At 49.7% G+C, this 13,587-nt stretch overlaps 1 protein-coding gene across 3 annotated transcripts in view; it reads right to left on the bottom strand.

Moving 5' to 3' along the window:
• SYNDIG1 (synapse differentiation inducing 1) overlaps positions 1–12,066 on the bottom strand; it is a 188,791-nt gene extending 176,725 nt beyond the window's left edge. The window contains exon 1 of one of the 3 annotated variants that reach the window (XM_055321329.1): positions 11,981–12,066. The gene's annotated coding sequence lies outside the window, so the exon portion shown is untranslated. Of the gene's footprint in view, positions 1–11,481; positions 11,664–11,980 lie in introns of those variants that run through there. The other 2 variants (XM_055321328.1, XM_055321330.1) reach the window with 2 other exon arrangements.
• Positions 12,067–13,587: the final 1,521 nt, after the last annotated feature.

Raw genomic sequence — 13,587 nt, 5'->3', positions numbered from 1 at the left:
CTTTTGGTTCTCTGCTATTAACATGAGTGTGCAAGTATCTCTTCAAGATTCTACTTCCAATTCTTTTGGTTATATACTCAGAAATGGGATTGCTGAATCACATAGTAATTCTGTTTATTTTTTTTGAGGAACCTCCATGCTATTTTCAATAACAATTGCACCATTTTAAAGTCCCACCAACAGCGCACAAGAGTTTCAATTTCTTCACATGCTGGCCACCACTTACTTTTTAAAATTTTATTTTATAGTAGCCATCCTAATGGGTGTAGTTTTGATGCTTAGTTTCATTATCTGGGAGGACAAGTCCTCCTTCATCCTTCTTCATTAAAAAAAAAATGGTATCACAGCTTGATTATTCTTTCATGAAGTTTTGAATAATTGTGTCAAGTTCAAAAGGCAATTATAACATATGGATTCTGACTTAAATGGTATTAAACTTATAAATTAACTTGGTGAAAATAATGTCATCTTATTACTATTGAGTGTTCTTATCCAAGAGCATGGTATTTTTTTCTATTTATTCAAGTTCTCTTTTTCCTTGAGTAAAATTCTATATATTGTACAGCTCCTATATATTTCTTGCCAAAATTATTTCTAGATATCTCTTACTTTGATTGTTTTGCTAATGCCACACCAGAACGAGGTGAGCCCAGGTAACAAGGAAGGCCCAGGGGCAGGGACACTGAACTTTAAAGGAAGGGGTCCAATAATGGCCAAGCTGAGCCTTGAAGGAGATTAGCAGGAGGTACCAACCAATATAGAGAGGGCCATGAAAACATGTAGTGTGCACGTGCCTGTGTGCGTGTGCGTGTGCGTGTGTGTGTGTGTGTGTGTTGGGGGCAGGAATGGCCCAGTGTTCTGGGAACCCAGAGAGGTGAATCTGGAATGAATCTGGAAGGTGGACAGGACTGTCATTGACAGCCTGCTATCTTCTCCAGGCAGCCTATCCTATTTTACTGGAGAGGAAAAGCCAATGAAAGGCTTTGAGATGAGGACCACTGAGGCAGAGGTGTGCTTTAGAAATCTCAGTCTTCAATAGTCCTAGAGGATGGAAGTGAGAAGCACATGGAAGCAGACTTTGCAGGAAGCTGCTGAGAGAACGCAGAAGTAGGTGAGTGTCTAGACAGGGCTAATGGTGGAAGAGATGCAAGGGAGAGGTAAAAAAAAAAAAAAAAAAAGTACTGAGAAGAAAAGAAATATGCTGACAAGGAAGAGGTAGGAGCCTAAGAAGCAAACAGTTTTGTGGCATGGCTCTCTGGGTCACCATGTGTCATCACCAGGAACAGCAAGGCCAGGGAGCTAGAGGGCCTGGAAGAGACCAACGGGGTGTTCCCTGAGGCTGATACTTACAATGGAGATGCTAAAAGGCACATGGATAGACAAAGCTGAGCCTTGGGAAGTCTTAGGGATAGAGCAAGAAATCTGGGAGCCAGCTGCATATATAAATCACAGTTTTGTTAGTTCAGATATGGGGAGTATGAAAAACAGTGGGCTCCTGCTAAGGCTCAGTCCATTCTCAGTCAGAAAAGGCCTCGTAAGTGAAATCAAGGAGAATCAAGGAGGGAAGAAAGAGTCAGAGAAGAGAGAAGTGCACGGTCAGGACTGTGCTCCCAAGACATCCTCCTGGCTAAGCCACAGCACAGTGGAGACAGAGTCCATTTGATTTGTGCCCCAAGAAACAATGAAGTTCACCTGCATTTCACTCTCTTTTTTTTTTTTTAATTTTTATTTATTTATGATAGTCACAGAGGGAGAGAGAGAGGCAGAGACACAGGCAGAGGGAGAAGCAGGCTCCATGCACCGGGAGCCTGACGTGGGATTCGATCCCGGGTCTCCAGGATCGCGCCCTGGGCCAAAGGCAGGCGCCAAACCGCTGCGCCACCCAGGGATCCCTGCATTTCACTCTCTAAGAAAAGCACCAACTTATGTCTTAAGAGAGACAGAGTCCAACTCTCTGGCATATATTTTTGAAATATATAAAGTTCTGAATACAAATTCCAGGAAGACCAGCATTTCTGGGCAGCATTGAAGGAGACAAGACATTTGCATCTTCTGGGAAAAGCGTCATGCTGAGAGCAACAAGAGAGCAAAGTGCCCACAAGGTCTCTCTGGGTCACCTGCTGTCCTATTTAGTTTATTTTGATGCTCTCTATAAATGTCTGGGGCCTATGGCATTTAGTGGAAACAGATTTTCCCCTCTGATCACTCTATGTTCTGCAGGAGATTTCTGTTCTGGACTTTTTTAGGCACACAACTCCCTGGCCTGGCCTAAACCTACTTTCCCTTCCCCCACACCATGGGTCACAGATTGCTGACTTGCTGTAGGCACTATCCTCCAAGGAAACCACCAAAAAGCACAGATGGAGAAATGACCTAATTACATTTTGTACTCCTTGGGGTTTGTTCCAAAGTGGAAGTGTCTGCATCTGTTTGTCTGTCCCACTATTGCACAGAATGTATTATTGTCCTAAGCATTATGCTAGGTACTAGCAATGCCAGGAAAACTGAGTGTCATGTGTAGCAAAGCACGAACTTTAGACACAACCACAGAAACTAACAAACCCTATGCATGTGCAGAGGCCCTGCAACTAGCAGTAAAAGGTCACAGAGCAGGTTGTGTATCTCCTTTAGGTCTCAGCCCACCAAGTATATAACGGGGGCATCGCAGGAGGTTGCTAAGGAAATGAAATGGAACAATAGACACATTTCAAATCTTCACCCCTCCTCTCCCTTGTTCTTCCTTTCCCTTGCTTTCCTGGGAGAGAGATATGGATAATATAGTAAGATATAAGCAGTAGAAGGCATCCATTGGTTATACTAGTAACATTCATGACAAGCTACAAAAAAAGCTCTACAAGGTTTATTCTGGCCTCCAGACTTGAGCTCACTCTGCTTCTCCAAATTCATTCACTCCCCTCCACTTCATCCAGAAACCAGAACTGTGAGGCTGCCCCTCTCAATGCAGCCAACCTGGCTTTGCTGTGAGGTGCCAGTGGGTACAATTCCTCACCTCAGAGAGAGTGAAAAGTGAAGGTCTACCATACGTGGAGTGGTGTCCACGTCCAGCCCTGAGAGCCAAATCCTGAGGTCAGGAAGGCTAGAAGACTCATTGGTGTCATAGGTCCAGTCGGGCCAGCTGCTGGCGTCTGAAATATCTGCAGCCTTGCAGAAGTGAGGTCATCCCTCAGCCTGGGTATGGGCCTGGGCTTGGCTCTCCATGGATCCCTGTATCACTCACCCCTTACTGCCCAGCCCCCAGCCCCAATTTCCACTAAAGTGCTAATGCCTGCAGAGCCCATGGCTGCATCTAACCCACTTCTCTGGTACTCACATTCACTGTAGCCAAGGGAAAGTGGGGCACCATGTGCCCCATCAAGATTCACTGTTTCCTGCTCTCCCAGCTGGTCAGGTCTCTGCCACCTGCCACATCCACAGTCTGGAAATTCATTGTCATCACTGAGCACTTCTGCTCCTAAAGTAGGCTGATCTCACCTTGACACTGCCACTCCTCAGTCCTTGCATGCAGAGAGCACACAAGCATTCAAGGCCTCTGGGCCCTTGCTTAGAAGATGGAGAGACCCTTTCTTGGTCTAACGATGTTCCAGAGAGGTCACACAACTTTTTCTCTGGAGTGCACAGGACAAGCCCAGGAGCATGAAGCCTGAGTTTGGGGTGGCCTGTCAGGAGTCGAAGCTGAGCTCCCAATCTGCAGAAGCACAGAAACTCAAGGCTGTGGGGCCTGGGGCAAGAGTCAGGAACTGTGCTGTGGGAAGGCCTTCAGAAGCCATCAGAAGAATCTACTGGTTCACCTGGATGCCTAAGGGCCTGGGGTCCCTTCCACCAGGCAGTTTCTCCAGCCCTAGAAGTAAGCCTAAAATCAGACATATCTTGCAATTCTTGGTTGGAATGGCAATTTCTGAGGGTCATCAGAAACTGCAGGTAGCAAGGTACATCGGAATTGGTAGAGCACAAGATATGGGGAGGCAAGACAGTTCTATATGGGTTACAGGTTGGCTAACTCATCCCTTATCAAGGGGTCACCGGGAAACCCTTTGCTCATACCATCTGTGAGTTTGGTAACTATAGTCCTGGGTGCACAGAGCAGCTGGAGACAGGCAGTGCTGAACTCTGAGTGGAACAGAATGGCAGTGGACCATTGATGGGAGGTAGTCTTTTCCTGCAGAGGAGCTCCCAACTGAAGGAATGCAAAAAACTGTATAGGAAGGGAGGAGGGAGGCACCAGCCAGGTGTGGCATTCCAAAGCATGAACTTTCCAAAATAGAATGCTGGTGTTATGAAGTTCTTGAACACAGGAAAATACCTCTGCCCTGGCAAAGAAACAGGGTGTTTGAGGCTGGACCATGGTCAAACTCCAATGGAAAGAGGGTGCCACCATGCTGGTCACACCTTGCACTAGAGCCACTTACTGAGCTGACATGTGCTGTAAGGCCCTGTCGGCCTGCAGTAATTACTACAGAGCAATTCCTAGATCTGGAATGGAAGTACATGCTTGGGACTCAGAAACCTGAAGTATGTTTTTTTTCCTGGAAGGGTACTTGGCAAATCAGCTATTCAAGGTCTCCTATCAGGAAAGGAAACTGCATTGTTCTGCACATTTTGAGTCAACAAATATACTTTTCCTTTTGCTTTAGAATAGACTATGATGTTCCAAAAACATTCAATGTTTCTATTCATAACTAATATAGCTACACCAAGAAATATTCAGATTAACCATCGGGCCAATGAACATCATGCAAGAGGATCCCAAAAAGAAGGGTCAAAGGGAATGACAGAAGGATGAAGACTGTCAAAGGAGCAGCTCCCCTTATTCTGAGTCACTGAGTGGAACATGGTTACATGGCCTTTGCCCCTCCCAGAGGCAGTAGGAAGAGAATTTCAAGAGCCTTGATGATCTCATTCAATAAAGAACAACAATGTGGTTGCCCGATGTATAAAGGGGGGATACTTATGTTCATGGCTTTAAAAAATTATCAATATAAAAATAAAAGGCAGAGAATGAACTTAGAAATAGCAAAACAGATGATTCCCCTTTATTTACAATTGGGTTTCAACCAGAAGTCCACATTTGGGAGGGAGTTTAGTGCAATGTACTACACTGGAGTGCTGATAATAAATGTGCTGTGTCTCTGGGTTTAGTGTAGAAAGAAAAGCTATGAAATAGTATGCATATTAATTAATCTGCTCATAGCTCTTTGTGGAGGAACTGCTTGTACCAAAGGACACTATGGGAAAGGAAAGGGATTGGGGGAGAAACGTGAAAATAAGTTGCATGCAGGCAAGAGACACTGGGACACATTTCAGAACTGAGCTGGGAGTGCTGGGCCCAGCCAGTGCAGGGCTCCGTCCACCATCTGTGTGCACACAGGGGCTACAGGAGATCTGGAGCAGCTGAGTGGCTCTTAAAACACATCCAAGGATGTCTGAGTTACCAGCACAGGCCAGGCCCTATGCACACTCTCAACTTTCCTGACTGCCCTCCAGGACGTGGCCCCATTATTCCAACTGGTAAGCTCCAGGTCACTTCTAAAGGAAACACATAGGGGAAGGTGCCAAGGCAGAGATTTCTGATAGAAAGCTGCCTACACAAATGCGCCCCCTTATCTGTGGTTTCACTTTCTGCAGTTTTAGTTACACACTACCAGCTGAGGCCTGGAAGCAGGTCATCCTTCTGACACACAGTAAGAAGGTCCACAGCAGCCTACATCACAATGCCTACCCCATTCAGCCCACCTCACCTCGCCTCATCACATGGGCATTTTATCATTTCACAGCATCACAGGAAGGGTGAGTACAGTCTCGTAAGATATTTAGAGAGAGACCACATCCACATAACTATTACTACAGTATACTGCTATAATTATTCTATTTTATTATTAACCATTGTTGTTAATCTCTTACTGTGCCTAACTGATAGGCTAAACTTTAACATAGATATGTATGTATAGGAAAAAAGCAAAATTTATACAGGGTTTGGTACTATCCAGTGTTTCAAGCATCTGGGTGCTGTGAACACATCCCCTGCAGCTAAGGAGGAACTACTGTACTTGATTTATTTTTTTAAGATTTTATTTATTTATTCATGAGAGACACACACACAGAGAGGCAGAGACACAGACAGAGGGAGAAGCAGGCTCCATGCAGGGAGCCCAATGTGGGACTTGATCCTGGAACTCCAGGATCACACCCTGGGCCGAAGGCAGGCGCTAAACCGCTAAGCCACCCAGGCATCCAGTACTTTATTTAAAGGCAATTTTGACACTGCAAATAATAAAATAATTGGTAAAAATCTATGGCAGGTGGTGTTGGACATCCTCAGGGTCTCCTCTAATGCTACTGGCTTTCCTAGCCCTGTTCCAGGACTTAAGCCCACTAGGACCCCCAAAATAAAACTTCTTATTTCAAACACCTACACCAACTGAGAGCCTGTATCACCAAGTCTGAGGATAATGTCATATCAATATGTTAAAAACTGCATATTGTAGGTGCCCCTGGGTGGCTCCGTGGGTTAAGTGTCTGACTCTTGATTTCACTTCAGGTCACGATCTCAGGGCCATGAGATCCAGCCTCAAGTTGGGCTCTGTGCTGGGTGCAGAGCCTGTTTGAGATTATTCTGTCTCCCCCTCTCTCCCCTTCCTTCCTTGCTCACACTCGCTGTCCCTCTCTCTCTCTCTCTCTCTCTCTCTAAAAAATAAAAGAATAAAAAGAAAAGGAAGGAAGGAAGGAAGGAAGGAAGGAAGGAAGGAAGGAAGGGAAAGAAAAGAAAGAAAGAAAGAAAGAAAGAAAAGAAAGAAAGAAAGAAAGAAAGAGAAAGAAAGAAAGAAAGAAAAAGAAATCCTGCATATTGTACACATGGCAGAAAGGGGAGTTTATGTGACATTTTTTTCTTTGCTTCCCTATGCAGAAGTGAAGCTCCAGAATATTTGAAGTAAAATATTTTTTCTCCTTCAGAAGTATCTTTAAAGTTCAGGCAATGGAATAAAACATTTGTAGTTCTAACTGTCTGAAATGTTCGTTTGCTTTTTTGTTTTGTTTTGGACACTGACATTCCTCAATCAAGAAGATTAAAGAAGAAACAGAAGAGAGGCACATTTGAAAGTGGTTAACCAATGAGTCTGAAGGTTTAAGAAGCAATAATTTTTTATGATATGAATCTAAACTAAACTGGCCCTTTCTGAAAGACTGACCTTGTATTCAGGAACTACCTTCATTCCCTCTTCCATGGGGTTACACCCCTAAATGCCACCACATTACAGAATTATAAAGACCTAAGTTTCAAATGACTGTGAATAATACAAGAATCGATTAAGAACTAAAACCTCAAAATGTTTCACATCGACTAAACATTGATTTGAACCTCCAGGGCAAAACTTCCCATCTCTCTGGAATAATGTTAACTGAACTCCTAGATAAATTTTTCTCATGCGAGTAAATATCTAAAGCTGTCCACTGGGCTGGTCAGAAGTATGCTTCCAGAAGCAGCTTCTACCTTCTGTATTTTCTGTGCATGTGTATTGTTTCCTGTTTGTGTTATGCTTGGTTCTGTATCTTGGATCTCAGAGTTCATTTGTTGCTCTTGGGCTTCAGTATTTTAAGTAATGCAACTTAACAGATTATTTATCATAAAACAATTTAAGATGACTAGGATTTTTGATCTAAGTAACATTTGTACCTTAAATCACCATGTGCTTTGGTGCTTTGTGGCTTGTTGATAACCGATATTAAAATATTTTCTCCTAGAGAACATGCATCATATAATTTTTATAATGTGATATGAGTCAAAACTGAGTTGTGTTATGGATATATTTCTGCTCACAGTCTTTCCTGTATATTCCCTCTAAACCCCACCCGACATGAACATCTATACCACTCAGGCACATTCCTACAGGAGGACGCAGGCCCGCATGGAGGAACACACGCTGTCCTCACTCTGGCTCTTGCTGAGGATGCAGGTGCAGAGCAGGGCCTGGTCCGGAGCTCTCCGAGGGCCATGGGGATGCAAATGCACCCCAAGAGACTTGCAACTAAGATACTCAAATGTTCTCAACTCCTTTTAAAACTTTTTAAAACTCTCTTCTAAAACTTTTTAAAACTCTCTTTTAAACTCCTGTTTAAAAAACTGTGCCAACCATAACCATTTTGTTTTCAAAATCCTGGAAAAAAACAGGATGAAAAGAAATAGACGGTCAGAAAAGGTAAGTGAGCAGACTAAGATCACCCAAGAAGCAAGTGGCAGAACCCGGAGTCTGAAACCTAAGTCTCCTCACAGGCCCTCCAGAAAAGGCAGTGGGGAGGGCAGCCACAGACACAGCAAAATCCCAAATGTGTATCCCCATTCCCTCCCCCTGCATCCTCAGCTGAAATCCAGTACACTGGCTGGCCAATAAAATGTAGGCATCAATTGTGGCCCAGTGCCTAAAAGAGTTACCCAGCCCCTTCTTAAAACATACTTATGAACTTCAGGAGTAACTGGAAATGTCTTAGTATCTTGCACAGTGCATGTTGAAAAATCACATTCGTTAAAACCACCTGCTACTACCTTCATTCTTCTAACTCTGGTGACATCGGTAGGAACCCGGTCAGCCTACCTTTAAAATTTGGAATTTTTAATGTATGCATATCTTCAATGTTTTGCTTTTTTAACACGTTGGCCTAATGTCTCCAGTGTAGTGATGCCAGGCCAAGAGCTATGGCTCAAATACCACCTCATTTCAGTCTGTTTTCAGCAAAACAGCCTCAGGACTTCTCATTGAATGAACAAGTTGTCTTGCTACTCAGCCCTGCTGCTTTGCTGATGCTGACAAAGGAACACCCTACCCTTCAATCCTTGCCACCTTCATCCACTCATTCCAAGAATCTTGCTGGTAATGTCAAGTCTGCTCAAGCTAGAGGTCAGTATTGCAATTGGCCCGTGTTGGTCATGAACATCTCCAGTGCGCAATGGGGGCCCTGCAAAGGCCAAAATGAGGGGCTCAAGGCCATGTTGGTACCATGGAAGGACAAGGTGTTATTTAAACCTGCTCACATACAGGATGGTTATTCATATTGCAAAAGGTTAACTAAGGATGCCTTTAAATAATGCACTTTTTAAAGGTATTCAAAAGTCTGAATCCTCCAAGAACGCTGACAATTTTTAGGAGCAGCTTTTATAAAAAGGAAGGCACAGAGGTGGCAGGGTGGGAGGGAGCCATGTAGGAATGGGGGCAGTGGGAGCACCTTCCCATTGTCTCTGGAGGCCTCACCATGCCATTTCTCTCCAGCCAACAGAAACCACATTTTGACTCAAATCTGAGCAAGCAAGAATATCTCCCTAGAGGGTGTATCAGATGTGACTGGTGTGATGACCAAACATTTTCTAATTGAGAGATGAAATATTCAGTACTGCTCATAAACCCCAGAATAGCACCGACTAGTGTCTTAGATAGAAAACTTACATAAGAAAATACCTTTTTATTCTCTTATGATAGAAATAACTCCCTAGAAAATACGGGTCAGAGTTAATGAGAAAGAGGAGTCAAGTCCAGTGTGTAACACTTTTAATTTATGTCATGCTAAATGTGGAATAAATTAATTGCTTATGATTTATGGATTGAGTTTAAAGTTTTTGCCAAAAATAAAGTAATTATTTTGCCTCTCCTGGTTCAGCTTGAATCCAGTTTATTCCCTGCACATCAACTGGTATGAGCCAAATCCAAGGGTTTCAAATGTTTCTTTTTCTCAGGATCTGGATTTCTCCTCCCTCCTTCAATCCCCCCTATGTCTCAAGGAATGTCAGTAGGTTTCCTTTTATTACCACAAAATGGAAATGGGAGTGCCTTCATTTCTACTTTAACATCATCTAGGTTCTAATAGAATCATTTAAAGCAGTCTTTTCTGATGATAGGTGAAAATGGGACAAAACGTCATTAGCTGGAGCTACATGAGAATGCGTTTAGAGGTGAGGTGGGCTTGGAAGGGGTCTTTAAATACTTCATCAAACACGGCCTCCAAAGCCCTGAGGAGGGGTGACTAAAAGAGATCAGGGTAAAGGGTCAGTGAGTGTGGTGCAGGATGGAGGGTACATTGGGGGTTCAGTATATTATTCTCTCAACTCTGGTGTACCATTGAAATTTTCCATGATAAAAAAAAAAGCAAAAGCAAAACCAAAAAACTTTACAAACAGATCTTTCCATTTTCTGCCTTTTCTTTAACAAGGCCCTCTCGGTCCTGGCGATTCCATTCTCATGCAGTAGGCGGGGGCGGGGTGGGAGAGGGCACCGGACCAGCTGTGAGCCAACATTTATTTGCTCCTTGCAAAGGGGCTGGGGTTTTGGAGAGAGAAGGGCTCTTCCTCACAGCCTCTCACAGGCTTGGCACCTGTGGTCTGATCCCCAAAAAGCCACTCCACACAACCACCAGGCACACACGGTGTGCGAGAATTCGTTCGAAGATCTGGCTCTGGTTACTTCCTGCCCTAGCCAGGGGGGACATCAGCCTGCCGGGGGCCACCGGGAGGATCTTGGAGTCGGAGCCGCCCCTCCCGGAGGGCCGCGGCCAGCTCCGACGCGGGCCGTCCTGGCGATCGCACCGCAGCCAGGAAAAGTTGGCCGGCTCTGGGGTTTGTTGCCAGGCTGCTCACCCACCGGCTGAGGGTCTGCGCAGCCCGCCTCTCCCTCTGCTTCTGGCTACACCCGCGGGCCAGTGGGGGGGACGCGGGAAGAGGCAGGCACGAGCACGCACCACCGCCCGAGCCCGATTCCAACCAGAAAGCCGAGCCGCCCAGCCTCTGCCCCTCAACCGGTTCAGCCTCGGCTGTGTCTGCTGCGCTGCGCCCCGGGGCCGGCCAGGGACCGCGCGGACACCAAGCCCGGCCCCGGCCCCGGCCCCGGCCCCGGCCCCAGCCCCGGCCCCAGCCCCGCGGCGCCCGCGCATCTGACGCCGCAGAAGGGCTGCGCTCCCTGGAGTCTGGCGGCCAGAGCCCGGCTCTGCGGGCAAGGGGAACCTGCCTCCCCCCCCCCCCCCACCAAGGGAAAGAAGGCGACCCGATGACGCCTTCCCCTGGCCTCTCCGAAAAGCCAGGCGACCCCACTGGCAGCCTCCCCGAAGCAAGGCTGCAAGCGCCCACTCTACCGGAGTCTTGCAGAAAACGCACGAGCGACCGAAGCCCCTTCCCTCAGAAAAGTGCCCAACTCCGCCGTATCCGTTGCCCCCTCCGCAGCTCGGAGAGCGCACGCCAAGGGGCAGAGATCATGCCTGGGGAAATCGGGACTGGAACTTGATCCCCCAAAGCGGTCCACGCGGTCCACGCGGCCCCCTGTCTGAGCCGGGGCTGCGGCTCCCAGGGACCAGGCACTCGCGGACGCAGGGGCTCCGGGCGTCCCCGCCTGCGTCCCGGCCCGGGGCTGGGAGTCCCCGTCCCAGCGCGCTCGCGCCCTCGCCTTCCTTTTCCCCTCCGCTCGGCGAGGGCAAGCCAAGCCGGTTTACCTTCCCGGTCCCGTCCGGACCTCGGTCCCCAGCCCCAGCCGGCCTCTTCTGGGTCGCTTCGGGGCTCGCCCGAAGCCGCAGAGCCCCTGCGCGCCGAGCGCCCTCACGGCCTTGGGCGGGCCCGCTCCACCGCGCCCCGGGCCCGGGTCTCACGAGCTCCCACCGACTTCGCACAGCAGCCCCTCCGCGCCGCCGGGGCGCCCAGGGCGGCGAGACGCCAGGCTGCAGCCGGGGCTCACAGCACCCGGCCCCTTCCTCCGCATCTTCCGCGCCTGCTCTGCTCTCCCCCGGCTCCCGGCGACCCCGCGCCTCCCAGGTCGCGCCGCCGCGACCCCCGGACTCACCGCGGGCCCCGCGCCGCCGCCGGGTCTGCGCGCTCCGAGGCGGAGCCAGGGCGCCCTCCCACGCGAGCGCCGCCCCCCGCCCCCGCGGCCCCCGCCCCCCGCCTTCCGCCCCTCCGTCGGCCCGCGCTGCAGGGGCAGGGGCGGTCGGGACTCACCTCCCGGACAAGGTGACCCGGCCAGTGCGCCCCGGCGGCCGCCCGCGCGTCTCCGGAGCCGGCGAGCGTGCGGGGCGCGGGGCGCGGGGCGGTGCGGCGCCCGCCTCTGCTCCGGCTCCCGGCGCTCTCCTGGGCCCTGCCCCCGCCTCCCTAGCGCCGCTCCCCGCCCTGAGCTCGCCGCCCGCGCCCCCGGCTGCCCCGCGCGCGCTAGAGCGCCGGGTAGGGGCCGCGGCGGCCGCCGGGGGCCGGGAGAGCTCGCGCGCGGAGGCGACGGGGCGGAGCCGAACCTCCAGCCCCGGGCAACCCAGCGGGTGCGGGGAGACCCCGCGGCGCGCACCCGGCCTGGGACGCGCCGCTGGGCTCGGCTCGGCTCGGCTCGCCCGGCCTGGTGACCCGCGTGCTGGCCGCGGTGGCCACGGGCTCCAGGGGAGGGTGACGGCGAGGGCGAGAACGGCCCCGCGCGAAGGCAGCCGCCAACTTTGCCCCCGGCCGACAGGCCCCCCGGGGGTGATCACGTCCATGGGTGGCCCGGGGCCAGTGTCTGGGACTGTGGTGGCTTCAAAGACTGGGGGTGGGAGGAGCCCCTGGCTACTCCGAGGCCCGGGTAGCAGGCTGGCTCCAAGAGGAGATGATTCCCCTCGGTCCTAAAGGCCTCCCCAAGCTCCTGTAAGGTTTTGAGGTTCAAAGGACCCACTTTACAGGTCTGGCATCTGTTCGAGTACTGGCCAGCCAGCTATCCAGGTGAAACCAGGTGCGGCCCGGATTCTGAGACACCCTGCCCAGCCCCAAACACTGTTTTCTTCCACTGGCTGCCCCTTGGCAATTGGAAACTACAGCTGTGGGGGAGGGCGGGTTGGGGGCCATAATTCTGGTTAGGAGAGTGGGTATAGGGGAGCAGAGCTGAGGAGGGCCACCTCCCAAGATATTCTGCATTTGAAGTGTTGGGGGAAGGGAGTATAGTGTTTTTAGTTTGAATTGCATAGAGAAAGAACCCCGAATGAAAGATCTATCCGAAAAGGAGTGAAAGTGACTTAGGAAAATAATCTGTGAGCCCATTTTTACCCCGGGTGCAGACCTGCTGTAGACTCCAGCCTTGCTGGCCAAGGGGCCCTGTTAGTCAAGGCTGGTCATGCCCGCAGGAGACCCTCCCCCTTGCCCTAGTAACCAACCAACCCTTTGCCCCCACCCCCCACCCCCGCCCCCAGAAGGCACTGCTTCCACTAACAGTACCTCTGGTAGAATTTCCAAAGGGCAGGAGTTAGAGGTGGTGCAGGAAGGATGGGTCCCTCACTGTGTTCCCTTGGGGGGCAGTGTGTGTGTATGTGTGGGGGGGGAGTCTGGCACCTGTGGAACATCAGCAACCCAAAGAGAATGCTGAAGTCAGAATGGTACTGTAAAAAGACTTTCAAGTGGAGGAACAGGTCAGCAGAACCAGCACTATCTATGCTTTGCCTTCATCATTTGAATTGCAATCCAATCTCCATCTCTGCAGCATGGCAAAGCAAAACTGGAGGTTCTTCCTCTAGATCCTCAGAGCTACAAGCTCATGGTTTGGTACATCTCTCCCACCTAGGAGAAGTTCTCAGATGGGAGGGAGATGCCCCCCA

Source organism: Nyctereutes procyonoides, unplaced genomic scaffold (assembly GCF_905146905.1).
Source record: "Nyctereutes procyonoides isolate TBG_1078 unplaced genomic scaffold, NYPRO_anot_genome, whole genome shotgun sequence".
NCBI classification, from domain to species: domain Eukaryota; kingdom Metazoa; phylum Chordata; class Mammalia; order Carnivora; family Canidae; genus Nyctereutes; species Nyctereutes procyonoides.
The sequence above is the reverse complement of the archived record's forward strand: the minus strand, read 5'-3'. Positions and strand labels throughout refer to the sequence as shown.